At 38.2% G+C, this 27,327-nt stretch overlaps 1 long non-coding RNA gene across 1 annotated transcript in view; it reads left to right on the top strand.

Moving 5' to 3' along the window:
- Positions 1 to 26,879, top strand: part of LOC149122766 (uncharacterized) — a 30,923-nt gene extending 4,044 nt beyond the window's left edge. The window contains exons 2-3 of the long non-coding RNA XR_016219393.1: positions 18,349 to 18,433; positions 26,706 to 26,879. This is a non-coding gene — a long non-coding RNA (uncharacterized LOC149122766). The remainder of the gene's footprint in view (positions 1 to 18,348; positions 18,434 to 26,705) is intronic.
- Positions 26,880 to 27,327: the final 448 nt, after the last annotated feature.

The following is a 27,327-nucleotide window of genomic DNA, read 5'->3' as shown; positions in this document are numbered from 1 at the left end:
AAAAAAACAAAGCCAAAAAACCGTAAGCTAAAGCTTGAATTTTCAGTGTAACCTAATTCAATACTCATATTAAGTTCCTAAATGTACATTAGAAATGGTTTGTTTTATAATTTATTGGTAGAATAATTCATAACATTAGTGAAATTTCAGCAAAAATGCTGAAGTAGCACTTTATGGAATTTAAGAAATGAATTCTAGGGGCAGGTGTTCAACCTAGCAGTAAAGACACCAACTTGGATTCCCACTTTCCACAATGGAATACCTTGGTTTAATCATTGATTTCAGCTTCTGACTCCAGCTTCATGTTAATGCAGAGAGTTCAAGGAATTGTACTCCTGTCACCACATGAGAGACCTGAGTTGAGTTTCCCAGCTCCTGGCTTCAGCTGTGGCCCAGTCCCAGCCCATCGCATTATGGGAATTTGGGGAGTGAACCAAGGGATGGAAGCCATTTGTTTCTCTCTGTATATCACTTTCTGTCTCTTTCTTAAATAAAGACATTTTTTAAAAAGTGGAAAATTGATTCTAAAGTTTATGTAGACTGGTAAAGGTGAAAAATATTGATAACAATTTTTTAAATATACAAAAATATGGGGCAGGAATTCTGAGTGGGGACTGAGTTGCCACTGGGGATGTCTGCCTCCTGTATCAGAGTGCCATGTTTGAGTTCAGGTTTCTCTGCTTCCCATTCAGCTTCCTGAAAATGCACACACTGGGAGAAGCTTTGGTCCCTGCCACACAAATGGGAGACCCAGACTGAGTCCTGGACTTAAGACTTGGACCGACCTGCCCAGCCTTGATTTTTTTCTGGCATTTGGGGAGGGAACCAGGAAATGGAAGATGTCTTCCTCTTTCTCTCTGTCTCTTTGCCTTTCAAAAAATTAAAATAAATAATAAAAATTAAAATAATAAATAAAATTAATGTATAAAGTATTCCATATATCAATAAAACTATTTAAATCACAGTAATTAAAGCACAGAAGATTTTATGTAGAAATAGACAATATATTAATTCACAGAAATAAGAATCTAAGCATATATTATAAAATATTGTAAAATAACAAATATAAGAAGTATTGTAAAGTGGTCAATATAATTTTAAAAATTAAAATTAATACATTATTCAATTTTAATATAAAATATGACAGTCACTTCTATATACTTATGTAGACACAGATTCCAGATTAATTACAGCCAAAAATATAAAAATAAACATGAAACAAGCATCTTAAGGATGCAAAATATTTTTATTACTTAAGTTATGTAACATTTAATATAATTAAAAATATGAATAAAACCAAAGAAATATTTGACTATTTTTTTTAAAAAGGTGGATATATGCTGGGGAAACACAGATAAGATATAAAAATCAGAGACAGAATGAGTACTTAGAATATATAAAGAATAATCACAACTTCAAATTCAAGTAGAAAATCTATTACTGAGAGATGCATGTGAATAGAAAATTTACAAGAGTTTGCCTCCAATGAACCAAATGAAATTTTCTAAAACTTGGGAGTAATCACAGAAATGAAAATTAAAATAGCAGTAATATTTTCCCATCAAAATACATTATTTTAAAGGAAAAAAATGTAAAACATTAGTGAATATGCGGGGAATTTAGTCTCTCATATATTATTATTATGTGGATAAATTCTATAGCCACAGAGGAATATAATTCAAAAACATCTATAGACTGTGTATACCTCCAACATGACCTAGTCAGTTGTTTTCTCTGTGTGTATATCACACACATATATATTTGTGTGTAAAATATACACAAATACAGGTACACATATGTATGTTCACACATGCGTTCATATAGATTTTCTCCTAGAGGATACATGTGCCTGTGAATGAATAAGATGAGTGAACATTCTCCTGAACATATATTTTTAGTAAGAAAGAAAATAATCTGAATATTTATTAATAGAGAATTAACAGTTGTATTTTCATCTCTTAAAATTTTGTAGATCAGGTAATAGGATTAGGATAAATCGCAACATATCTTTGTAGGTCTCAAAGATATTGTACTATGTACAAAGTTTTATTGTAAAATAATTACACAATTTGAAAAGTTACGTGTATGTTTAAAATATTGTAAATATAAAGAAATCCTAAATGTGGTTTACATGCATACACATGTATGTATGTATAAATGTACCCATAGATTTAAATGCACACTTAATGGATATACCTATCTATGAGGGTAATTATATATTAGAAAGGTACATAAATGTAAATTTACACATATACATACTATTAAAGTAGAGCTATGCTTGTATAGATATTTGCGTATGGATATGTATGTTTGCAGGAAGACTCCAGCAGTCCTGAATAATACACAACAAACTTACGAGAACCTTTGCCTCTTGCAAGTTCACATTTAGTAAGATCAAATGTGATGGGCAGTTATTAAAATAGATTTAAATTTTATCTAGAATATCTTCTTTCTTCAAAAATACAAATATTAACTCTTTTGAATTCCATTTAATGAAAATATAGATATCAGAGCACACTTGAAATTGCATTTACATCTGTTAAATTGAAAAAAAATGCAACATTTTTGTCTTAAATTAGCAGACGATGATGAAGAAGAGGGTTTTCGGAGGATTGAAACACACCTTCATATTTTGTTGTTCTTGCTCAAATTTTGAAACTAAGCCTATTCTATGACAATATTATATTTTCTGTTTGTCAGGAAAAAAACTTAATTCAATAGGCAAATTAAGTAAATTTCCATGAATAAGCATTGAGCTGTTATAGATAAAAAAAAAAATCTATCCATTTAGATATGTGTGACTGTTTAAATTGTAGTGAACTATTACAGAGGTAAGTTTTTTAATTAATGCCCCTCTCTTCAAATGCACTTTTAATTATCTTGGTTTATATTTGCCAATCAGGAGTGCAAAAAAAGAAATTCACATAGAGACAGGAATCTTGATTCTACAGGTTTCCATCAAATTGAGCTCAAGAGAAATGGATTGAAAATTAAGTGACTTTACTTTCAGGAGGTTAGCCTTATTCAAGTTATAATGATTAGGCATAGAGCAGACACGAAAACTTCCTACAGTTCCTACCTCTCTATAAGGGATGTCGGGCAATATTCTTAGAAACTGGATCCTTTCCCGTTGTATGAGAGTATCCATCAACAGCAATTTGAGTTAAATTCTGTAACTGAGCAGTATCACCTACCCTCATTCCATTCTGCCCAGCTCACAGATCACAAGCTAAGTGTGATATTGGAAACTGAAAACTCTACTCTGAGACAGGAGTGTTGTCAGTTTGATTAAAATCCACAAGACATAAATATCATATCATATTTTAAAAAGAGCTCTTGGAGGCCTATTCTTCTGTCTCATTTCATAAATTCCCAAAGACAGAGAAAGACAATTCAGATGAGCTTAATTATTATCTTCCTCTGCTTGAACATACTGTGAGAAAAGATTAAAGGGAGGAGGAGGAAGAAGAGAGAAAATATCCATGACACAAATTAGTATTTAGCATACATTTTAAAATCACGCTGTTTCTGTCAGCTTCAGTGCTTCTTGCTTTCAAAATAGAACAGACCAAAACTCTTCATTTTTAGCCTAATGATGTCACTGTATTTGATATTCATTTTCTACAAGGTTACTGATATCTTCAAATGCCCTGCACTGTGTGGTTCTGTATAGAAAGAATTAAACCTGATTAGCTTAGAACATGCACAATCCCACTTTAAGGGCTAAAACACACCCTTAGTACCATTCTCATCAAAGTGCTTTAAGCTTCAGAAATTCTACGTTTTGTGATTAGTAGTTAAATGGGAACTGATATCATTGAACTGCCAGATTATATAAAAGTATGTTCATATAGTACGGAAAATGCCTGGCTGCATTTGTACATTTGTTTCAGTTTTCAGAAATATATTTATGAATGTACTTTGTTAGTGCTAGAATCTAAAATCTACTCAATTCAATGTAAGCCAATTCGTTTCAACCAGCAGCGAATGTATTTGAAATTAATATACTCTTCCATCACAAGATGACTGCCTAGCAGTGGCTAACACACTAAGAAGGCACATACAGTGTGGTGAATGAAGCTCACCTTTATTCAGCTGCGACAACCCTGTATGCTTATTTTCTGCCTCTGAATGTTTCCCCTGCAGTTTCATTTAAAAAACTTTTCTCTGTGTCTTCAGCAAAACTTTTGCGTAGGCATTGTGTGTCTCACTAGTACATCAAGGACTTGAGACTGAGGAACTGACAAATACCCATGACCTCAGGTCTTGAAAGCAAAATCCCAAGAGTTCAAACACAGAATCTGGAAACTCAGCACAACTAAAGATTCTTTCAGATGTGAGTTAAGTGTCTATGGCTGGCCTGAGGAAATAATTGTCACTCAGAATATTCTGAGATATAACAACCCATGCTTGCCTCTTTTGATGGTGCTGAAGATTGAGAATGTGAATCAAGGAAGAAAATTATTAAGTAAATGTATTTTTTTTTTATTGGACAGGTGGAGTTATAGACAGTGAGAGAGAGAGACAGAGAGAAAGGTCTTTCTTCCATTGGTTCACTCCCCAAATGGCCACCACAATCGCTGCGCCGATTAGAAGCCAGGATCCAGGTGCTTCTTCCCAGTCTCCCATGTGGGTGCAGGGGCCCAAGCACATGGGCCATCCTCCACTGCCCTCCCAGGCCACAGCAGAAAGCTGGCCTGGAAGAGGAGCAACTGGGGCTAGAACCAGCACCCATATGGGATGCCGGTGCCGCAGGTGGAACATTAACCAAGAGAGCCATGGTGCCGGCCTGACTAAATGTATATATATCTTCTCCTCCCACAGCTTTTTTCTCTCTCCTACACTGCCCCAAATACCCTACAAAACCCTTCATCCAATGATCATCGTAGTGAAAGAGGCCATTGGGAAAAACAACAGCAACAACAAAATATATCGGTTTGCTTCTAATTGCCAAACATTAACTATTTGAGAAGAGTGTTCAGAGTCCAAAATCAAGTGACCTCATTAGTCTGGGGTGTGAAGAGGCCAGAGGATGATGGAGGCTTGACCACATGGCACTCCAGGAAGCAGAATGACAAGGACCAAGTCTCCCTTCATGTCCCTGCGTCTGTCTTTGTAAAGCTATCATGATTCCATAGTGGGGCTGCACCCTAGGAATATGATCCAATCCAGTGAGTGCCCACGGACCCCACCTGCAGAAACCACAATTGGATCAAGCCTCTACACTTGATAGATAACCCTTAACTGTTAATATGAGTTTAAGTGTTAATATAAGTTAATATATGTTTAAGAGTGTGTGTGAGTTTGAGAGAGAATTCCTGTTCGAAACAGCACCAATAAAAGCATCCAGTTACCAGAGATAAGGAACATTCTGGGATGGTGATCATATGTGTAGCTACTGCTCCATCCCATAGCTCCTCTAGGTGCCTCAGCAGCATTGCAGAAATGTCATTCTTCCTCATATGCAGATGGAATAATCCAGTCTCCATGGTGTTGCAACAAACAGCTGTATAAAACACAATGCCATCTACTCTGCCGCCACCTCCCAGGGATAAAAGCAGTAGTTACAATAACAAAAAGGACACCTTGCCCTTCCCCAGTGCTTGGCTTCGTGTCCAGCCTGGACCTTTCTCCTCCTTGCCAGCATTTTTGCAGATCACCATGTACAGTGGCCAAGCAAATTCTTTCACCATGTATCTCAGAGGAGGAAGATTTTTTTCTACTTGCTGCAACTGGGAAAAGATAAACAGGGTGGTCTTCCATTTTCTTAAGATTTTTTTTACTGATTTGAAAGGAAAATTACAGTGACTGACAGAGATATCTTCTATATGCTGTTTCACTCACTCCCCAAACAGCTGCATTGGCTGGGGTTTGGCCGGGTCAAACCCACAAGCTTGGAATTCCATGTGAGTCTCCCACATGGGTGGTAGGTACAGGCCCAAGCACTTGTGCCGTCTTCTGCTGCTTTGCCAGGTGCATTAGCACCGAGATGGAGCAGAAGTGGAACAGCCGAGACTCAAATTCATGCTCATATGAGATGCTGGCACTGCAGGTAATGACATAACCTGTTGTACCATAAGGACAGTCCTGGTCTTCTGTTTTATTAGTAACACAGAACTGCAAGTCCATGTATTACCCATCTAGCCCATTAAGAAGATAATTTCTTCCTGGTTATGATCTTCAGGTCAACTCCCACCCAAGTGTTAAATTACATATACACAAGGGGTCAATGAACACACTTGCTAACAATGCACAAATCTATCTATTTTATGCCCTTTTTATTAAGGTAGAGCACCTGGTAAAAACTCAAGGGCTATGTAAGTGAATTAATAGTTAGAATTAGTGAGAATAAACAGTTTATTCACCTATCACTACATGAACAATAATAAGACTATTAAATACATATTTTTCATTTTTGTTTCATTCTCAAACATGAATATTTAGAATTCAGGTGATCACAATTTTAAACTCATCAAGTTGAGTGACTAACATAAAAATCCTGAAGAGATTTTCACATTTTTCACTCTGGAGACCTTAGTGGGAAAATGTTTTTACATACAATGATATTTAAAAAAAAGACTTATTTATTTGAGAGGTAGAGTTGCAGAGAGGAGGAGAGGCAGAGAGAAAGGTCTTTCATCCTCTCATTCACTCCCCAAATGGCTGCAACAGCTAGAGCTGGGTTGATCTGAAGCCAGGAGCCAGTAGCTTCTTCTGGGTCTCCCATGTGGGTACAAGGGCCCATGTACTTGGGCCCTCTTCCACTGCTTTCCTGGGCACATTAGCAGAGAGCTGGAATGGAAGAGGAGCAGCCGGGACAGGAACCTGCACTCATATGAGATGCTGCTGCTGCAGATGGAATCTTAACCTGCTATGTCACAGTGTCAGCCTCTTTACGTACAGTGATTTTAATGTAAAATTATATTTTGAAAGAAAAATCTAAGGGCCATGGAAGAAAACACAACCAGTATATGTCACCTCTCCATAGGAAATCATACAAGATTGGATTAATAACAGGAAAAAAAGTCATCAAAGATACATCAAAGGAGTATTTTTCTGAGATAAAATATACTTAGTTTTCCAAAGCAAAAAGTTTATTGAGTGTAAGGAAGCTTTGAAAAAATGTGCATAATTGTTAGCTTTAAGGATGAAGAGAGATTCAAACAAGTTTCCAAAACAGAAAATAAATTGTTTACAAAGGGATAAAGACTGAATTACCACCAGATATATTAACTCTGATAACAGTGTTTGCCACATAGAGTTTCATGAAGGTTGCCTTACTGTAAAGATTTTTTTTAAGATTTATTTTATTTATTTGAAAGACAGAGTTACAGAGAGAGGTAGAGCCAGAAAGAGAAAGAGGTCTTCCATTCACTGGTTAACTCCCCAAATGGCTGCAATGGCCAGAGCTGGGCGGATCCACAGCCAGAAGCCAGGAGTTCCTCCAGGTCTCCCACACAGCTGCAGGGGCCCAAGGACTTGGGCCATTTTCCACTGCTCTCCCAGGCCATAGCAGGGAGCTGGATCGGAAGTGGAACAGCAGGGGCTTGAAAAATGCCCATATAGGATTCTGGCACCACAGGCCAGGGCTTTAACCCACTGAACCACAGCACCAGCCCCTGAAGATTTTAGGTCAACAACCTGCAGACACAAGGCCTCATACATCTTTTGTCTTTATTATTATCATTACCAATAATACATAATTTACTATAGGACAGGGAAATGATTTTATACTACTATGGGATTATAGAACAGTAGTCCTAAAATTTTAAGAATTTTAAGAATATGTTGAAGTGCTCTTCAAAATTGTGTGGAAAAAGGACATTTTCAGAGAAACATAGGACAACTTTCAGAACAGATTAGCTGTCAAATTAAAAATTAAGATAAGGACTGACATGAAAGAGTTAGAATATTTATAAGCAATGAAAAAAGTATCTTTGGTTATTAGATCTAAAAAATATAAACTGGGATTTTCTACCAAGATTTATTTTATTTATTTGAAAGACAGATTGGCAGAAACAAAGGGAGAAATAGAGATAAAAATCTCCCACATGCTGGTTCACTCCCCAAATGGCCACATCATGGAAAGCAGGAGACAGGAACTCCATATGGTACTCCCATTTGAGGGGGAGAAACCCAAGTATTTGGGCCATCTTCTGCTGCTTTCCCAGAGCATTAGCTGGGAATTGGATCAGAAGCACAGCAGCTGGGACTCAAATCTGCATTTCTATAAAGGATGCTGGCCGGCCAGCGCCACGGCTCACTAGGCATTAGCGGCATATCGGGTTCTAGTCCCGGTTGGTGTGCCGGATTCTGTCCCTGTTGCTTCTCTTCCAGTCCAGTTCTCTGCTGTGGCCCGGGAATGCAGTGGAGGACAGCCCAGGTCCTTGGGCCCTGCACCCGCATGGGAGACCAGGAGGAAGCACCTGGCTCCTGGCTTCGGATCGGAGCAGCGCACCGGCTGCAACGCGCTAGCCGTGGCAGCCACTTGGGGGGTGAACCAACGGAAAAAGGAAGACCTTTCTCTCTCTGTCTCTCTCACTGTCTAACTCTGCCTGTCAAAAAAATAAAAATAAAAAAAATTAAATAAAAAGATCACCACATCACAGGTGGCAACTTAACCCACTAAAACACAATGCTGGCCCTCAACTAGTGATTTTTTTAGAGATTTATTTATTTATTTAAAAGTCAGAGTTACACAAGAGAGGAGACGCAGAGAGAGAGAAGTCCTCCATGTGATGGTCCACTCCCCAATTGGTTGCAATGGCTGGAGCTGCGCAGATCCGAAGTTAGGAGCCAGGAGCTTCCTCCAGGTCTCCCCAGGTCTCCCACACGGGTGCAGGGGCCCAAGGGCTTGGGCCAACTTTTACTGCTTCTCCAGGCCACAGCAGAGAGTTGTATGGGAAGTGGAGCAGCCGAGACTCGAACTGGGGCCCGTATGGGATGTCAGTGCTTCAGACAAGGGCGTTAACCTGCTAGGCCACAGCGCTGGCCTATCAAATAGTGATCTTAAGTATGATAAATTAATAATACAATATTAAGATTTTATTGTAAATATTATATTCAGCAATCAGCAACAAAATTTACTAAATTTAATGATGATGGGTGCAGGAAGACGATAGTGTAAAATTCTGCTAAATGTCTTATTATGGGATTTCATATTGGTTCTTGAATTTGATATTCATATGTATTATGTTTTATTCATAAATGAAAACAGCTAGTACTAAAATATAAATAGTAAAAAATTATCAAGATGCTTAATAACTCAATTATAATAAGGAAAAGAATAATGGAACCACAAATAAATAATATAAAGAATATATGAAATGTACCCTACATAGGACCTAATCCGAAAAAGTTAAAAATGGAAGTGTTGAACATAAATAAATACATTTACACTAAACTACACATATTTGAATGGTACAATTTGCTCAATTTTGTTTATCCATGTAAAACCACATTATAATCAAGATAACAAAGTCTACTCTAATATATAAACTCTAGCTCTTTAGGGATAAATTTTCCCTAACAACCTGTATGTGCACTCTTTTTCTTACATGTCATAAGAGCACTGTTGTTAGTAAGGTTGCCCTAAAATGTGCTACAGGCTGGGGAACTTAAGCAACAAAAATTGATTTTTTTCACAATCTGGGAACTTGTCAATCTAGGATGAAACTGTCAGCAGAATTGGTTTCTTTTGAGGTCTAGATTGTGGACAGATAGCTATCTTCTACCTGGCTCACACAGTATTTCCTCTGTTGTGGTTGTGCCCTGATTTCCACTTTTTATAGTCTATTTTATTTTTTATCATTTACTTATTTAGCCTAGAAATCTTTTATTTAATGCATAGAAACTTCCTGCATTTTATATATGCATTAAGAGCATAGTGATTCTTCCCCCCACCCTCCTTCCTACCTGCACTCCCACCCTTCTTCCTTTCCCTTCTTCTCTTCCCATTTTTATTTTTAACAAAGATTTTTTTCAATTAACTTTATATACAGAAGATTAACACTACACTAAAGAGTTCAACAAATAGTATGGGGAAAAAAACTGTTCATCAACTATCAAGACAAGGTCTGTTCAAAATCATCACATAGTGAAGTGTCAGTATCACTTCTGTAGATTACTCTTTAGGTACTCTGTTAGTCACCACCGATCAGAGAGAACACATGGTATTTGTCTTTGTGGGACTGGTTTATTTCACTAAGCATACTGCTTTCAATTTTCATCCATTTTGTTGCAAATGACATGATTTCATTTTTTTTTACCACTAGGTAGTATACCCTGGTATACATATACCATAATTTCTTTATCCAGTCTTTAGTTGATGAACATCAACTGGAACAGCCACTGTGTCAGACATGATGAAAATATCTCAGAGATCTGAATACAGATCTACCATATGACTCAACCTTCCCACTCCTGTGAATTTAACCAAAGGAAATGAAATCAGCACGTGACACTGTTATTTGTACCCCCATGTTTATTGCAGCTCAATTCACAATAGCTAAGATATGGAATGAACCCAGATCTCTACTTCTTGTAAAAGCATTAGTGATACTGGATTTGGGTCCACCTATACAACTTCATCTTTCAAAGACATTTGTCTCTCCATCTACAGGAACATTTTGAGTTACTGGGGGGTTAGGACTTCACCATGAATTCTTAGAGTAACAGTCCAGCCAGTAACAAGGGGCATTCCTGGATTCCCCATATCGTTGGGTGGTCACTTTTTCCACCTCCCATCAAATTTAGCTAACTTCATTAAACAACATTTAGCTACTGCTTAATCTAATTGGCTCAGCTCTGGCTGTTGTGGCCATTTGGGGAGTGAACCAGTGGATGAAAGACCTTTCTCTCTGTCTCTCTCTCACACTGTTTAGAACTCTACCTCCCAAATAAAAAAATAAAATCTTTAAAAATAGAATAAAGAGTGATTTTATCTGTATAGACTATCTGTAATCCAGTAAATCCAGAGCAAAAGTCAGATCTTCTTTGCAATTGTGGGAGTAGGAGAAGCTGAAGTGTAACTCATCCTGTAAGATTAAAACATTTGTTGGTGACCTAAACTCTGAAGTCAGATTTCAAAATCTCAAATGCTTTACTTTTTTCCCCAAAGAAACCTTTTATTTAAGGAGTACAAATTTCATAAGTAGAACTTTAGGAATATAGTGATTCTTCCCACCATACCTGCCCTCCCACACTTCCTTGCACCCCACCTCCTCCTCCCTCTCCCATTCCCATTCCCAATCCCATTCCTATTCCCATTTACAATTAAGATTCATTTTCAATTAACTTTATTCACAGAAAACCAACTCTATTCTAAATAAAGATTTCAAGAATTTTCACACACACACCCACAAACTGAGAACAAATATTGCAGTTAATTCTTATAATACAATTTATTGAGACAGAGGTCCTGCATGGGAAGTTAGTGCACAGTGACTCCTGTTGTTAATTTAATAATTAACACTCTCATGTATGATGTCAGTGATTACTGGAGGCTCTTGACATGAGCTGCCAAGGCTATGGAAGCCTTTTGAATCCACAATCCCCACCAGTATTTAGACAAGGTCATAAGCAAAGTACAAGTTCTCTCCTCCCTTCAGAGAAAAGTACATCATGCTTTGATGGCCACTTCTTTATGCTGGGGTCTCACTCACAGAGATATTTCATGAAGGACACTTTTTTCCACAGTGTCTTGGTTTTCCATGCCCGAAATGCTCTCATGGGCTTTTCATCCAGAACAGAATGCCTTGAAGACTGATTCTGAGTTCAGAGTGCTATTTAAAGCAATTGTCATTGTATGAGCCTGCTGTGTGGACTGCTTCCCACGTTGCACTATTCACTCCTTTTTAATTCTATCTATTATTATTACCTTGATCTTATTTATATGATCTCTTCAACACTTATTCCTATCTATATGTTCACTTTAATACTTAATATAATCACTTTACCACTTAAGATGAAAGTTTTGCTACCCAGCTGAATGGGATTTAGGATCCCATGGCAAATTTTTAAACTGTATTCTTAGAAGTAGGTTCATAGGAAGGTATGCAGAACTATACACTTTTACAGTTATAAACTTCCTCTTCCCTTTCTTATTCCCACCCTTATTTTTTACTGAGATCTATTTTCAGTTGATTTTATACACATATGATCAACTCTATGTTAAGTAAGGAGTTCAACAAATAGTATGAAAAGAAAAAAAATTATTTCTCAACAGTCAAGACAAGGGCTGTTCAATTCATTGCTTATCAAAGTGTCAATTTCACTTCTACAGGTTTCCTTTTAGGTGCTCCATTAGTTGTCATATATCAGGGAGAACATATGGTATTTGTCTTTTTGGGACTGGCTTATTTCACTAAGTATGATGTTTTCCAGATTCATCCATTTTGTTGCAAGTGACCAGATTTTATTTTTTTTACTGCTATGTAGTATTCCATAGAGTACATATCCCATAATTTCTCTATCTAATCTTCAGTTGATGAGCATTTAGGTTGATTCCATATCTTAGCTACTGTGAATTGAACTATAATATACATGGGGAGGGTACAGATAATGCTTTTATTTGCTGATTTCATTTCCCTTTGGTAAATTCCCAGGGGTTGGATGGCTGGGTCATATGGTAGGTCTATATTCAGATTTCTGCAATATCTTCATACGGTCTTCCATAGTGGTTTGAATAGCTTACATTCCAAGCAAAAGTGGATTAGGGTACCTCTCCCCCACATCATTGCAGTACTTGTTGTTGGTTCTAATCCATGAACATTGAAGATTTTTTTCCTTTTTTTGTACCTTCTATTTCTTTCTTTAATGTTTTGTTATTCTCATTGCAGAGATCTTTGACATCCTTGGTTAAGTTTATTCCAAGGTATTTTTTTTTTTTTTGTAGCTATTCTGAATGGTATTGATCTTAGAAGTTCTTTCTCAGCCGTGACATTGTCTGTGTATACAAAGGCTGTTGATTTTTGTGTGTTGATATTATATCCTGCTAATTTACCAAACTCTACTATGAGTTTCAATAGTCTTTTGGTGGAGTCTTTTGGATCCCCTACATATAGAATCATGTCATCTGCAAATAGGGATAGCTTGACTTCCTGTTTCCCAATTTGAATTGCTTTAGTTTCTTTTTTTTTTATTGCCTAATGGCTCTGGCTAAAACATCAAGGACTATATATTGAATAGCAGTGGTGAGAGTGGACGTCCTTGTCTGGTACCAGATCTCAGTGGGAATTTTTCTTTTTTTTTTCTTTTTGGACAGGCAGAGTTAGACAGTGAGAGAGACAGAGAGAAAGGTCTTCCTTTTTCCGTTGGTTCACCACCCAAGTGGCCGCCACGGCCGGCAAGTTGTATCAGTCTGAAGCCAGGAGCCAGGTGCTTTCTCCTGGTTTCCCATGTGGGTTCAGGGCCCAAGCACTTGGGCCATCCTCCACTGCCTTCCCAGGCCACAGCAGAGATCTGGACTGGAAGAGGAGCAACTGGGACAGAATCTGGCACCCCAACCTGGACTAGAAGCCAGGTTACTGGTGCTGCAGGTGGAGGATTAGCCTAGTGAGCCACATTGTTGGCCTGTGGGAATTCTTCTAACTTTTTTTTTCCATTCAATAGGACACTGGATGTGGGTTTATCATAAATTGCCTTGATTATGTTGAGGAATGTTCCCTCTATAACCAATTGGCTTTGAGTTTTCATGATGAAAGGGTGATGTATTTAATCAAATGCTTTCTCTTGGTCTTTTGAGATAATCATGTGGTTTTTGTTCTTCAGTTTGTTAATTTGATGTACCACATTGTTTGATTTGTGAATATTGAATCATCCTTGCACAACAGGGATAAATCCCACTTGGTCTGGGTGAAATATCTTTCAGATGTGTTGTTAGTTTTGTTGACTAAAATTTTGTTGAGGATTTGTGTATCTATGTTCATCAGGGAAATTGGTCTGTAGTTCTCTTTTGTTACATCTTCTTTGGGTTTAAGAATTAAGGTGATGAGTCGTCATAGAAAGAATTTGGGAGGATTCCGTCCCTCTCAATTGTTTTGAATAACTTGAGAAGAATTGGAGTTGGTTCTTTAAATATCTGACAGAATTCAGCAATGAATCTATCTGGTCCTGGGCTTTTCTTTGTTGCGAAGGTCTTTATTACTGATTCAATTTCAGCCTTGGAAATGGATCTGTTTAGGTTTTCTATGTATTTATAGCTCAATTTAGGTAGGATGCATGTGTCCAGGAATCTGTCCATTTCTTCCAGGTTTCCCAGCTTGTTGGCATACAGCTTCTTGTAGTAATTTTTGATGATTCATTTTATTTCTGTGGTGTCTGTTGTTACATTCACTTTTTCATTTTTAATTTTATTGATTTGTAATTTCTCTCTCCTTTATTTTTGTTAGTTGGGCCAATCATGTTTCAATTTTGTTTATTTTTTTCAAAAAGAATAGCTCTTCATTTTGCTGATCTTTGTATTGTTATTTTGGCTTCAATATTTTTTATTTCTTCTCTAAATTTAATTATTTATTTTCTACTAGTTTTGGGTTAGGTTTGTGGTTGTTTTTCTAGATCCTTGAGATGCATTGATAGCTCGTTTATTTGGTGCCTTTTCTGTTTCTTGTTGGAGGCACCAATTACTATAAACTTTCTTCTTAACGTTGCTTTTGCTATATCCCATAAGTTTTGATAAGTAGTTTTGTAATTTTCATTTGTTTCCAGAAATTTTTTACTTTAACTTTTGATTTATTCTATGACCTATTATTCCTTTAGGAGAATATTATTCAGTCCACATGTTTTTGCATATGTTCTAGAGATTGCTGATTTCCAGCTTCACTGCTTTGTGGTCTGAGAAGATGCATGGTGTGATTTTGATTTTTTTTTAATTTGATGAGACTTCCTTTATGGCCTAGCATGTGGTTAGTCCTAGAGAACGTTCCATGCCCTGGTGAGAAGCATGTATATTCTGTAAATGTGGGCTGAAAACTTCTGTAGATATCTGTTAGGTCCATTTGGTCTACAGTGTTGATTATCTCTGCTATTTCCTTGCTGATTTTCTGTCTGGTTGATTTTTTCCATTGCTGAGAGTGGGATATTGAAATCCCCCATTACTCTTGTATTTGAGTCTATGTCTCCCTTTAAATCCTTAACATTTCTTTTAAGTGGCCAGGTTCCTTGTCATTAGGTGCATATACAGTTATAATAGTCACACCTTCCTGTTGAATTGATCCCTTAATCATTACATGGTGCCTTTCTTCTACACTTTTAACACTTTTTTCTGTTAAAGTCTATTTTTTTCTGATATTATAATGGCCACACCAACTCTTTCTTGGTTTTCGTTCGCATGGAATAACTATTTCCATTCTTTCACTATCAGTCAGTGTGAATCGAATCTTTGCTGGTGAGATGTGTCTCTTGTAAGCAGAAAATCCATGGGTTTTGCTTTTAATCCATTCAGCCAATCTGTGTCTTTTTTTAAAGGCATTTATTTGCAAATCAGAGTTACACAGAGAGAGAAGGAAGGTAGAGAGGTCTTCCATCTGCTGGTTCACTCCCCAATTGGCCACAATGGCTGCAGCTGCACCTATCCAAAGCCAGGAGCCAGGAGCCGGGAGCTTCTACTGGTTCTCCCACATGAGTGCAGGGGCCCAAGAACTTGGCCAACTTCTACTACTTTCCCAGGCCACAGCAGAGAGCTTGATTTGAAGTGGTGCAGCTGGAACTTGAACCGGCTCCCATATGCGATGCCGGCACTGCAGACATAGGCTTTACTCGCCATGCCACAGCACTGGTCTCAATCTGTGTCTTTTAACTGGAGAGTTGAGGCCATTTACATTTTAGATGACTATTGATAAATATCAACTTTGCCCTGCCATTTTCCCATAAATATTTCTATTTTTTATTTTGAATTTCCTTTGTACTATTACTGAGAGATTTTCTTTTGTAATGATGATTGTGTTTCTGTATATCTGTGTGCAGCACATCCTTAAGTATCTTCTGCAGGGTCAGATGGGTGGTGATAAATTCTGTCAGTTTCTCTTTGCCATGGAAGGTTTTTATTTCCTCTTTGTTCATAAATGAGGGCTTTGCGGAGTATAGCATTCTGGGTTGACAGTTCTTTTCTCTTAAGACTTGAATTATATCTCTCCATTCTCTCCTAATCCTTAGGGTTTCTGATGAGAAGTCTGCTATGAATCTAATTGGAGATCCTCTGAAAGTGATCTTCCTATATTTGGATGTCTGTTTCTTTCTCCAAATTAGGGAAATTTTCTCTTATTATTTCACTGAAAAGGCTTTTTGATCCTTTCTCTCTTTCTTTGCCTTCAGGAATTCCTAGAACCCATATGTTGGATCATTTGATAGTATCCTGCAAATTACCTAAAGTGTTTTCTAGTTTTGTAATTTCTTCTTGTTGTGTTTGGTTTGACTGTATAATTTCCCGGGCTTTGTCTTCTAAGTCGGATATTCTTTCTTCTGCTTCACCTATTCTGTTATGGCTTTTCACTCCATTTTTTATTTGTTCTGTTGAATTTTCATTTCAAGATTTTATTTTGAATTCCCTGTAAGATCTCAATTTTGTAGAAGTAATTTTCTTCCATGTCATATATAGATTTCATTAGTTCATGTATTTGCTTTCTATTGCTTCTAAATAATCCTATGGTCAATTTTTTGAATTCCATTTCTGGCATTTCTTCAATCTCATTATATTCACAATCTAGTACTGAAATGTCGTGTCTTTTGAGGCTGTCATGTCTTCCTTATTTTTGTTTCTTGAATTGGTACACCTGCCTTAAGCTGCAGCAGTCTCATTTCACCTCACTCTCCAGTGCTGGTGCGGAGGCTATCAGCAGCTAGGGTCCTGAGTTATGGGTGGCCACACCTTCCACATAGGTCCACTGTGTCCCTCCAATTTGGGTAGTTTCCTCTCCGGTTTCCCCCTAACTCTTCTCTGAGACTGCACTCTTTCCACTTTTTTAAAACTATCTTCTTGATTCCCTCCCTACTCCTCCATCTTAATCCAATCAAGCCCTTTACATTTTACAAGTAAAACTTGACTTTTACTACCAGTTGTTTCTGGCCCAAGATGAAAGACTCAGAGACACATTAGACTTGTAAGAAAACATGAATGTTTATTGTTGTACATCACCAAGAGCTGTGGCTCATTGGCATAGATAAGCAACTGATACAAACATGTTTTCTAAGAAATATGGAGTTGGCATAACTAAAGTATTTTATGTGTATCACTAACATTTGGACTGAAGATGAGTATGTAAGAAAAAGTTTGAGCAATTTATTAGAAATTGTTGAGGGAGGGCTGGCGTTATGGCATAGCAGGTGCTATGCAAGTGGCCATTGCAGCCACTTGAGGAATGAACCTGCAGATGGATGACTTCTCTGTCTCTTCTGCTCTTTCTCTGTAACTCTGACTTTCAAGTAAATAAATAAATCTTTTTTTAAAAAGAAACTATAGAGGAAAATATCACAGAAATTACTAATGGAAGTTCAACGGTAGTAAACCATGTTACATGGTTAAATGACAGTTGCAATTCTGCCATCAGCAGAAAAATACTCCGGATGACCTTCTAGATCTGACAATCAAAATACTTAAAGCACTATCTACTTAATATTATATGTATATTATAAGGTTTGAAAAGTGAACAAGGAATTAAATAAGGCAGTGAACAGTTAGTACTACAATTTGGAGGGGATATGGACAGGCCTGGTCTTTTGGGATTAGAAAATAAAGCTGTTTCTCATCTTTCATCACTCTCTAGCCAACAAAGGACTCTCAAAATAACATATAGCCTGGGGGCACAGATCAAATCAGTGGTGTGGCAGCAAGACCCTTTGTGAGGTTCTCTGGCTGATCTGAGGCACTGCCTAGTAGATATTTTCTGTTAAACCAAAAAAAAAAAAAAAAAAAAAAAACCTTCAAAGTTTTATCCCCCCAGAAAATTGACACATCCAAAAGAGCACAGATCAGGGCTAGAAAGAGAAGTTTCTCTGGAAAAGAATTCAGAGTTTGTGTTTTCTCAAGCGGATTGGCATTGAATTGAATACAAAGAAGTCTGCAGTGGTTTCACAGGTGTTGTTCAGAATCAAGGGCTATTGGAATCGACAGAACAACCTTGATATTACCTAAACCTTACTGAAGAGTTGTGGGCTCCTGATTCCCTGGGATTGGTAAGAAGAAGACGGAAAAATCTGCTCAGCTGCCAAAGTGACCCACTTCTTTAGAAGTAACCATGTACTGTAAAAGGGAAGAAAAAGCATCCCAAAAATTAAATCCAAGAGACCAGTGTTCTTGGGAGTAACACCAGAAGCAAATGTGAGCTAAGCCAGGAATATTCTTCTCTCTTCCAGGAAAGGGACGTGTCAACATTTGCACAGGAGAGTTCAGAATTGCTAAGATCCAATGGTTGCTTTGCGCTGCGCATTCTCCACACTTGTAAGTACTTCTTTCAGTTGGACTTGTTTATCATATAGTTTCTTTTTTTCATTGTTATGTGTTCGAGATGGGTCTGTGGAGTAACAGGATAGTTTTTGCTTTGAATCTGTAGGTCTCTAGACAAAGGTTGTCTCTGCAGAGGATACTGTGAACATATTTTCCCAATCCACATTCAGGTTCTCAATTCATATTAGTGCTGTGATGTTGGCCATAATATGAGCATTTACTCAACAAATAACATTAAATGCTGCAGGTAAGAGTTGTTCTCACCCAGAGTGTTTTCTGTTAAATATTTATCAACATACCATTGTCTCTATACTACATAGGGCCACCTCTTCACCTGATGAGGATGATAGGTCCTTAGATTTTAGCCTGATGCATTGATTTAATGAGATTTTTGAAGGCCTTGGGATGAATTCCTTTTCCATCAGAGAAAACGATTAACTGAATGAGACGTAGAGGATAGTAGATCACATTGATGGCCATAACCAATGGTTGCCTTTTCTCTATGCCATTTTCAAGATGGGTAGCTCCTTCCTTCCAAAGGTGAATTTTATTTTTTCACCCGTTAATCAGATTTAGAGGCTTAGACAAAAGAAGGGTGTATGAATCGCCAGGTGGTACATCAGAGGCTGGCCTCTGCAGCCTGTTTCCTTCTCCTTGCTGTCTTGTACGTTTAGCTTGCTTTCATCTGAGTCTCTGACTATAGTGTTATAATCCTTCCAGAATAGTCTTGTGTAGGATGAGAGATCACACAGCGCATGACTGAATCAGTTCAGATGAGGTCATTCGAAATTACTTTTACAGATGAACAGCCAGCATAGGTATATAGGTATATAAAAGTGTATAAGTGAGGATGACCCAGAAGTAAACAATCCAATTGGTCCATGGACCTTAGAATATTCAAAGAACACAAAAGTGAAAAGTCTTTGATTCTTGTAAAAGTCAATATATCACAGAAAAAGTGCAAGTATATTATAATTTCTCTGTTCTGAAATGCAGAGCTAGTTTTGAAGGAGCCACACATGTTGCATAGGCCATTTTATATCTATGTATATCTACCTATGGAAGGAAAACCTCACTTGTTAATCACTATGTGATATATTGTCCATCACTCCATACAGTGCTTATTGTCAGGAAACTGGAATTAGGTGCCACAGCTAAGAATGAAAGCAGGTACTTAGGATATGAAATGAGGGCATCCGGTTAACTGGCACTTAACTGATGGGCTAAACACTCACTCTGAGATACATTTATTTGCTTTATTTATTATACACTCATAAAAAATCATCCATCCACCCTCCATTTTTGCAGCCTTGAAAGCAAAGACAAAATATGAAATTCACTTATTTATATGCAAGTTATTACTTGGACATACTATAAATAGTGAAAAAGTAACCAATTAAGAAAATGTAAAAACACCTAGAAGATGAATAAAAATTTCTGGAAGAGTTTTCAACCATATTCTCATGTGAAAGTAACATAGAGAACATTTCCTTTATTCTGAGAACTTGCACAGATACCCAAAACTGAAGAGAACACCTGACAGACTTCTCTTCTTCTGGTCAGTTACGATAGAAATCGTACAGAATGAAAAATTCAAAGAGGAAGGACCTACTGGTCTAACTCTCTGGGGCTGAATTGAAGGAATCATGGCTAAATGCTGAGTTGAAAGAATGCATGTAGGCCGGCGCCGTGGCTCATTAGGCTAATTCTCTACCTGCAGCGCCGGCACCCAGGTTCTAATCCTGGTTGGGGCACTGTACTCTAGTCCCAGCTGCCCCTCTTCCAGTCCAGCTGTCTGCTGTGGTCCTGGAAGGCAGTGGAGGATGGCCCAAGTGCTTGGGCCCTGCACCTGCATGGGAGACCAGGAGGAAGCACCTGGCTCCTGGCCTCGGATCGGTACAGCGTGCCGGCCGTAGCAGCCATTTGCGGGGTGAACCAACGGAAAAAGGAAGACCTTTCTCTCTGTCTCTCCCACTGTCTCTCTCACTGTCTAACTCTGCCTGTCAAAAAAATAAAAAAAGAAAGAATGCTTGTAGACATAGGAAAGGCTGTCCCTACTGTTTGGGAATTTTAGACAACTTCGTCTATATAAAGTGAATCCTAGACCTGGAGCCCTACACCAGCAGAGTGAACAAAGATCAGCTATTTTCAGAGTCCACACAATTCATCCTACAGTATATGGCACTTGATGAGTCAGTTGGTAGGTGAACTGTGAGTCATCAGTTAGAAGTCATCTCTATAACAAAACCAGAGGATGTTTTGAATGGTCTCGACAGAACTGCCCGAGCCCGGGATATGAAAATCATGAGTTGACATTATATAATCAAACTATGGAAAAATAGTCAAATTTAATACAGGAAAGAAATAAAATCCTCACAAAATATAATAAATGCCATACAATAAGAGAAAAGATAACATAAGAATTTGAGCAAAATTCCTCAATAAGAATTCATGATGGAAAAAATGCAATAATAATATGAGTTTAATTAACAGAGAAGTGGTTAAAAAAGATGAGATGAAGAGACAGCCTAAAGATTCAAACTTTAGACCAAAACAACACCACTACAGAAAAATAAGTAAACAAGAATGAAAGTTTCAGCCAGGCAAGCTGATGGGTTTGGGAGTAAAATGAGTTTGCTGCTGTCACACATCCTGCTGTGAGGTGAACAAAGCAGAAAGGTTTCTTATGGATACATCAAAGGTGTCTTTCTTCCTTTATAAGTCCAGGAAGCTTTGGGAATTACACACACTACTTCCTACAGACTGAATAGTCCCCACTTGCCAAGTTCTTATGTTGAAAACAAACCCCAGAAGGAAGGTGATCTGAAGCCATCATCAGAAGACTGCATCTACAAGCCAAGAAGGCGAACCCAAGAGATGGCACACTAACCTGGCCGAAACTGATCCTAGACTTGCAGACCTCAGGACTGCGGGAAACATGTTTCTGCTGTTCCCCCTCCTGCAGTACTTTGTTATGGTACTCTTAGCTAGCTAATGCACAATCTAGACTTGAGTTATGTTCCAGGTTGTATGCACGTGAGAGGATGGTTAGGTTTAGGTTAGATATTTCACAGCTTCATTCCATGCCAGAAGACCCAGGATCAGTGCCTATGTAATTCTAAGGAATAAACATGCTCATGTAAGTACATGGCATCCAGCTAAGTTTTCAATCAGGCACACAATGTCAACAAAGCAGGTATCTATTTTCACCATAAGGAGTCCTAGACAAAAAACGTTTAAAGTATTGCATCTTCTTTTTTTTAAGATTCATTTATTTATTTAAAGGCCAGAGTTACACAGAAAAAAGAGGCAGAGAGGCAGAGAGAGAGAGAGAGTGAGAGAGAGAGAGGGGTCTTTCATCTGCTGGTTCATTCCTCAACTGGCCACAATGACTGGAGCTACACCAATCCATAGCCAGAAGCCAGGAGCTTCCTCCAGGTCTTCCCATTTGGGTGCAGGCGCCCAAGGACTTGGGCCATCTTCTACTGCTTTCCCAGGCCATAGCAGGGAGCTGGATCAGAAGTGGAGCAATCGGGACTCGAACCAGCACCCATAAGGGATGCCAGCACTGCAAGCAGCAGCTTTAACTGCTATGCCACAGCCCTGGCCCTGAAGTATTACATCTTGAATCATCAAATAGATGATTAAATTTAGGCAGTTAACTAAAGTGAAAACCTCAAGTATGAAATAGAGAAACTCAGACAAAGGAATTATAATTGAGCATTAAGCTACCCTAAAAAACTAAGAATACGGTGGTTTCAGCATCAACAAGTATGTGTGCTGAGAAATTAAACAAATAATAAAACCATTCACAAATATCAGGAGTTACAGAAATGAGCTGGGTGTAGAAAGACTTCAGACTTACAATTTCTTATCTTTTATATCCACAATAACATGTTTAATAAAACAACCAGCAAAAACCCATATTCACCCTCTTCATGTGTTTCCTTTTATTTTATGTCCTTAGAATTGTCACATAGGAAATGCTTAGTTATGACAAATGACTTCCCTGAATTTCAATTATGCTTTTGTTTGAATTTAGTTTGTTTTTTCAATTTTGAATTCAGGTAAAATTAAGCTCAAACAGTAAAATACCACATACACTTCAGTCCCCTTTATTAGTGATGGATTGTAACTCCTTTTTCTTTCTCATCATTTGTCTCTACACTTCATTTTCTACTTACACAGGCTCAAACACACAGACATACATATTTATAAACATGCAGGTTATTAATTACCCAATAAAAACTTTAAAAGGGCACTGTTAATGGAGATGTTTCTTTATTTGAATATCTATTGGGGCCAGTACTGTCCCATAGAGGGTTAAGCCACTTTATGTGGCAAGTTTAGGTTGTTTCATCTACAATCCAGTTCCCTGCTAATGCAGCAGGAAAAGCAGTAGATGATGGCCCAGGTCTTTGGGTTCCCACACCCATGTGGGATACCTGGAGGAAGCTCCCGGCTCCTGACTTCTCTGTGGCTGTTTGTCAGTGAACCAGCAGATGGAAGATCTTTGTCTCTCTGTCTCTCTCTCTTTCTCTCTGTTCTCTCTCACTCTCTCTTTTCTCTGTAATTCTTTCAAATAAATAAATAAATCATAAAAAATCCATTGTGAATTTATGATATCCTTTGCAAAATAATAAATTACTATCCTACTAAAACCTAGGGGGACTAGTGTCTAGAATAGTGGTTAAGATATCTCTTGGGGGTCCGGCGCCACGGCTCACTAGGCTAATCCTCTGCCTGCGGCGCCGGCACCCTGGGTTCTAGCCACAGTTGGGGCACCGGATTCTGTCCCGGTTGTTCCTCTTCCAGTCCAGCTCTCTGCTGTGGCCCGGGAGTGCAGTGGAGGATGGCCCAAGTGCTTGGGCCCTGCACCCACATGGGAGACCAGGAGGAAGCTCCTGGCTCCTGGCTTCGGATCCATGAAGTGCACCGGCCGTAGCGGCCATTTGGGGGGTGAACCAACAGAAAAGGAAAATCTTTCTCTCTGTCTCTCTCTCTCTCACTGTCTAACTCTGCCTGTCCAAAAAAAAAAAAAAAAAAAAAAAAAAAAAAGATATCTCTTGGGAGACCTACATCTCACTTTGGAGTATCTGAGCTCATGTCCCAGCTCCACTCTGTATTCTAGCTTCCTCCTGATATATGCCTTGGGAGGCAGAAGGTGATGGCTTAAGTTACCTGGGTCTCTGCCATCCAAGTGGGAGACTTGATTGAGTTCCTGACTCTGACCTTTAGCCTAACCCAAGCATTTGTGGAGCAAATACGCAGATAGGAGATGTCTCTCTTTTGTTTTCTGCCACTGTGTCTTTAAACAATAAAACTTGAAAAAAATTAGGTAGCTGTTAATATCACGTAAAGAGATGTAAAGTTAGTTCTAATTAGAACTCTGTATTTATCCATGCGTCATGCAGTCCTTCTTCTCCTGTTTCGGTTGGTTGTCTAGGCTCACTCTTATTATTTGTGTAGGAGGAGCACAGGGATATCAGGAGATGAAGGAAATTCTGTAAGTGAAATGGAGATGACAGCCTTTGATGACCTTCACACCTTGAGCCTCATCATTCTATAGTTTTCAAGAGGAGTTAGCAACCCTTTCTTTTCTTATGTTCTGTTTCTATGGCAACATTTCTTCCTAACTTGCTATCTATGCACCATTTGTTATGCTGTCACCTATATTTACTTATTACCTGTTTTTTTCACATCAGTCTATTACTTCTTTTGATGTTCTATCCTGCCTACATTCTGCTTTCAGGGTTTGTAGAATGTGGCTCCCATCTGAATACACCAGTAACTCCAGAGTCAATGTTTATGGTTATAAAATGTATGCTTAATCTAGTTTAGATTCCTCTTACTTCTTCATTAGTGAAAGATTCATTGTACACTTTTAGTTGTTTTTCAAGTTAACTTGTTTCTAGCTCAGTTTATTAGTTCTTTTAGAGAGTCTTATTGTTGACCCACAATCCAACCCAACATTTCTAGTTCTTGTAAGTACTAAGAAATACATGATTCTGTGTCTGAATTCAATTTCTAACTCTCAGAGAAATTATTTTTGCTCAACAATTTCTCTTTTCTAGGATGTATTTTTTCTTTTTCAACGTTTTCCTTTCTAAAGTTTTGAGAAAAAAAAAGTTTCCCATCTCTGACAATTATCTCTTTTCTAATGAAAATATGGAAGATGCTGTCAGTCTATTTTTTAACTTTTATTTAGTAATAATAAATTTCCAAAGTACAGTTTAGGGATTACAACGGCTTTCCCCTCCCCCATAACTTCCCTCCTACTTGCACCCCTTCCATCTCCCGCTCCCTCTCCCATTCCATTCACATCAAGATTAATTTTCAATTATCCTTATATACAGAGGATCAATTTAGTATATATTCAGTAAAGATTTCATCAGTTTGCACCCACACAGAACATAAAGCGTAAAATACTGTTTCAGTACTAGTTATAGCATTAATTCACATTGGACAACACATTAAGGACAGAGATCCCACATGAGGAGTAAGTACACAGTGATTCCTGTTGTTGACTTAACAAATTGACACTCTTGTTTATGGCATCAGTAATCTCCCTAGGCTCTTGTCATGAATTGCCAAGGCAATGGAAGCCTTTTGAGTTCGCTGACTCTGATCTTATTTAGACAAGGTCATAGTCAAAGTGGAAGTTCTCTCCTCCCTTCAGAGAAAGGTACCTCCTTCTTCCTTCTTTGATGGCCCATTCTTTCTACTGGGATCTGACTCGCAGAGATCTTTCATTTAGTTTTTTTTTTTTTTTTTTTGCCAGAGTGTCTTGGCTTTTCATGCCTGAAATACTCTCGTGGGCTTTTCAGCCAGATCCAAATGCCTTAAGGGCTGATTCTGAGGCCAGAGTGCTGTTTAGGACATCTCCCATTCTATGAGTCTGCTGTGTATCCCGCTTCCCATGTTGGATCATTCTCTCCCTTTTTCATTCTATCAGTTAGTATTAGCAGACACTAGTCTTGTTTGTGTGATCCCTTTGACTCTTAGTCCTATCAGTGTGATCAGTTGTGAACTGAAATTGATCACTTGGACTAGAGAGATGGCCTTAGTACATGCAACCTTGAAAGGATTCTATTGGAATCCCCTGGCAGGTTTCTAACTCCACCATTTGGGGCAAGTCCAATTAAGCATGTCCCAAATTGTACATCTCCTCTCTCTCTTATTCCCACTCTTACATCCAACAGGCTCTTCAGCTAAATCCAAACACCCAAGAATAATTATGTGTTAACCGCAGAGCTCAACCAATAGTATTAACCAGAACAAAAAAAAAATACTAAAAGGGATAAAGTATTTCTAATTAGTCTCCTATAGCCCCTGAGTAAATGACTTAGCAAGACTTATTATCTTGAAGTTATATGGGGGCTAGATAATCTTGAACCATGACCTGACATTCTAAACAGAGTTAAAAGATTTTCACAGATATTGCAGATTCATATACAAGTAATTTTTATATTCTTATCAGATAGTAAATGGTGGCTTTGAAGAAGAATGCGAGGCTAGTGCTGGGGAGACTTTTGTGTGGGGTACTAGATGATTCTTACTGGGATGTTGAACATTTCATAGGGATTCTACAGTGTCAGGAGCCTGCTGGGCGGACAGGAGGGAAATCCTCTGCATAGTAGGTGGTCATGTGCATTGCAAACAGCAAGAGTTTAAAGTCAGCCAGGGCCACAAGAAAGTGCATAGTGAGTATTAATAAAAGCAATAATGACAACAAAATCAATCCATCAAAAACTAAGTTGTAGAATCCTATAAATTACAACAAATATTTATAGGAATGCTCCAGTTACACTGGAAGTCTTCTATAACGAAGTACTTAAGTATTGTATTTTTTTAATTTCTGGTTTTACATTGATAATTTGTTGATACAATAAAGGTATCCTGTGAGTAAGCCACTGCTTTCAGGATAGACTCTCTGGTAAGGAGAAAGCTTATGTCACAGCACATTGCATATTTTGTTGAAGATGAGTCCTGTTTCAGTGTATCATTCTTGCTTGCATTGATAAACTATGTGGAAAAGCATGCATCACATTTGTGGTTCAAAACAGAAGGGAGGTGAGAAGGAGGGAGGGAAAGGAGGACAAAGCGGGAGGGGACTACTCTAGCCTGTTGAGAATCCAGCTGGCATTCCTGGTTATTTGGACTACTGACAACCTTACAACTCTCCAGGACATTGCTGAGGTTGGAGACAATCATGTGACTCTGGCTGAATAAATGGGAGCAAACAAGAACCATGTTATTTCCACAGGGTCTCTTCAAAAGCCAAGGAGGATTTTCTAAATCTCTTCGTCTTCCTGCTTGACAATGATTAAAGCACACTCTAAGGTGGATTCCAGCCAGTGTGGTTAAAAGTGCCAGAAACAAACTAAACATCTCAGTTAATCCATGTGGACATGCAGCATGAGTGGAAAATAAACTTCTATCATGTGAGTATCTTGAGACAGAGGTTTTAATATTTTTATTTGCTTACTTATTTACATCTATTTGAAAGGCGGCTAAGCAACTGAGAGAAGGAGAGAAACGGATAGAGATATACAGAGAGATATATACAGAGAGATCTTCCATCTTCTGCTTCACTCCCCACGTGCAACAATAGCCAAGGCTGAACCAGGCCAATGCTAGGAGCTTGGAACTCCACCTGAGGCTCCAGTGTGGGATGACAGGGACTCCAGCACTTGAGCTACCACCTGTTGTCTGCCGGTATGCATATTGGCAGAAAGCTGAATCAGAAGGGTAGGGTGGACAAGACTCCAAACAGGCACTCCCACATGTGATGCAGGCTCCCATGTGATAGCTTAACCTGCTACATTACAACCTTCATTGACTTAGAGATTTTTACTATTGCAGCTAAAGCCACATATCTCGAATGC

Source organism: Oryctolagus cuniculus, chromosome 13, assembly GCF_051225735.1.
Source record: "Oryctolagus cuniculus isolate XC-2025 breed Fujian yellow rabbit chromosome 13, ASM5122573v1, whole genome shotgun sequence".
Classification (NCBI taxonomy): Eukaryota; Metazoa; Chordata; class Mammalia; order Lagomorpha; family Leporidae; genus Oryctolagus; species Oryctolagus cuniculus.
Note: the sequence above shows the minus strand (reverse complement) of the source record. Positions and strands in the feature narration are given on the sequence as shown.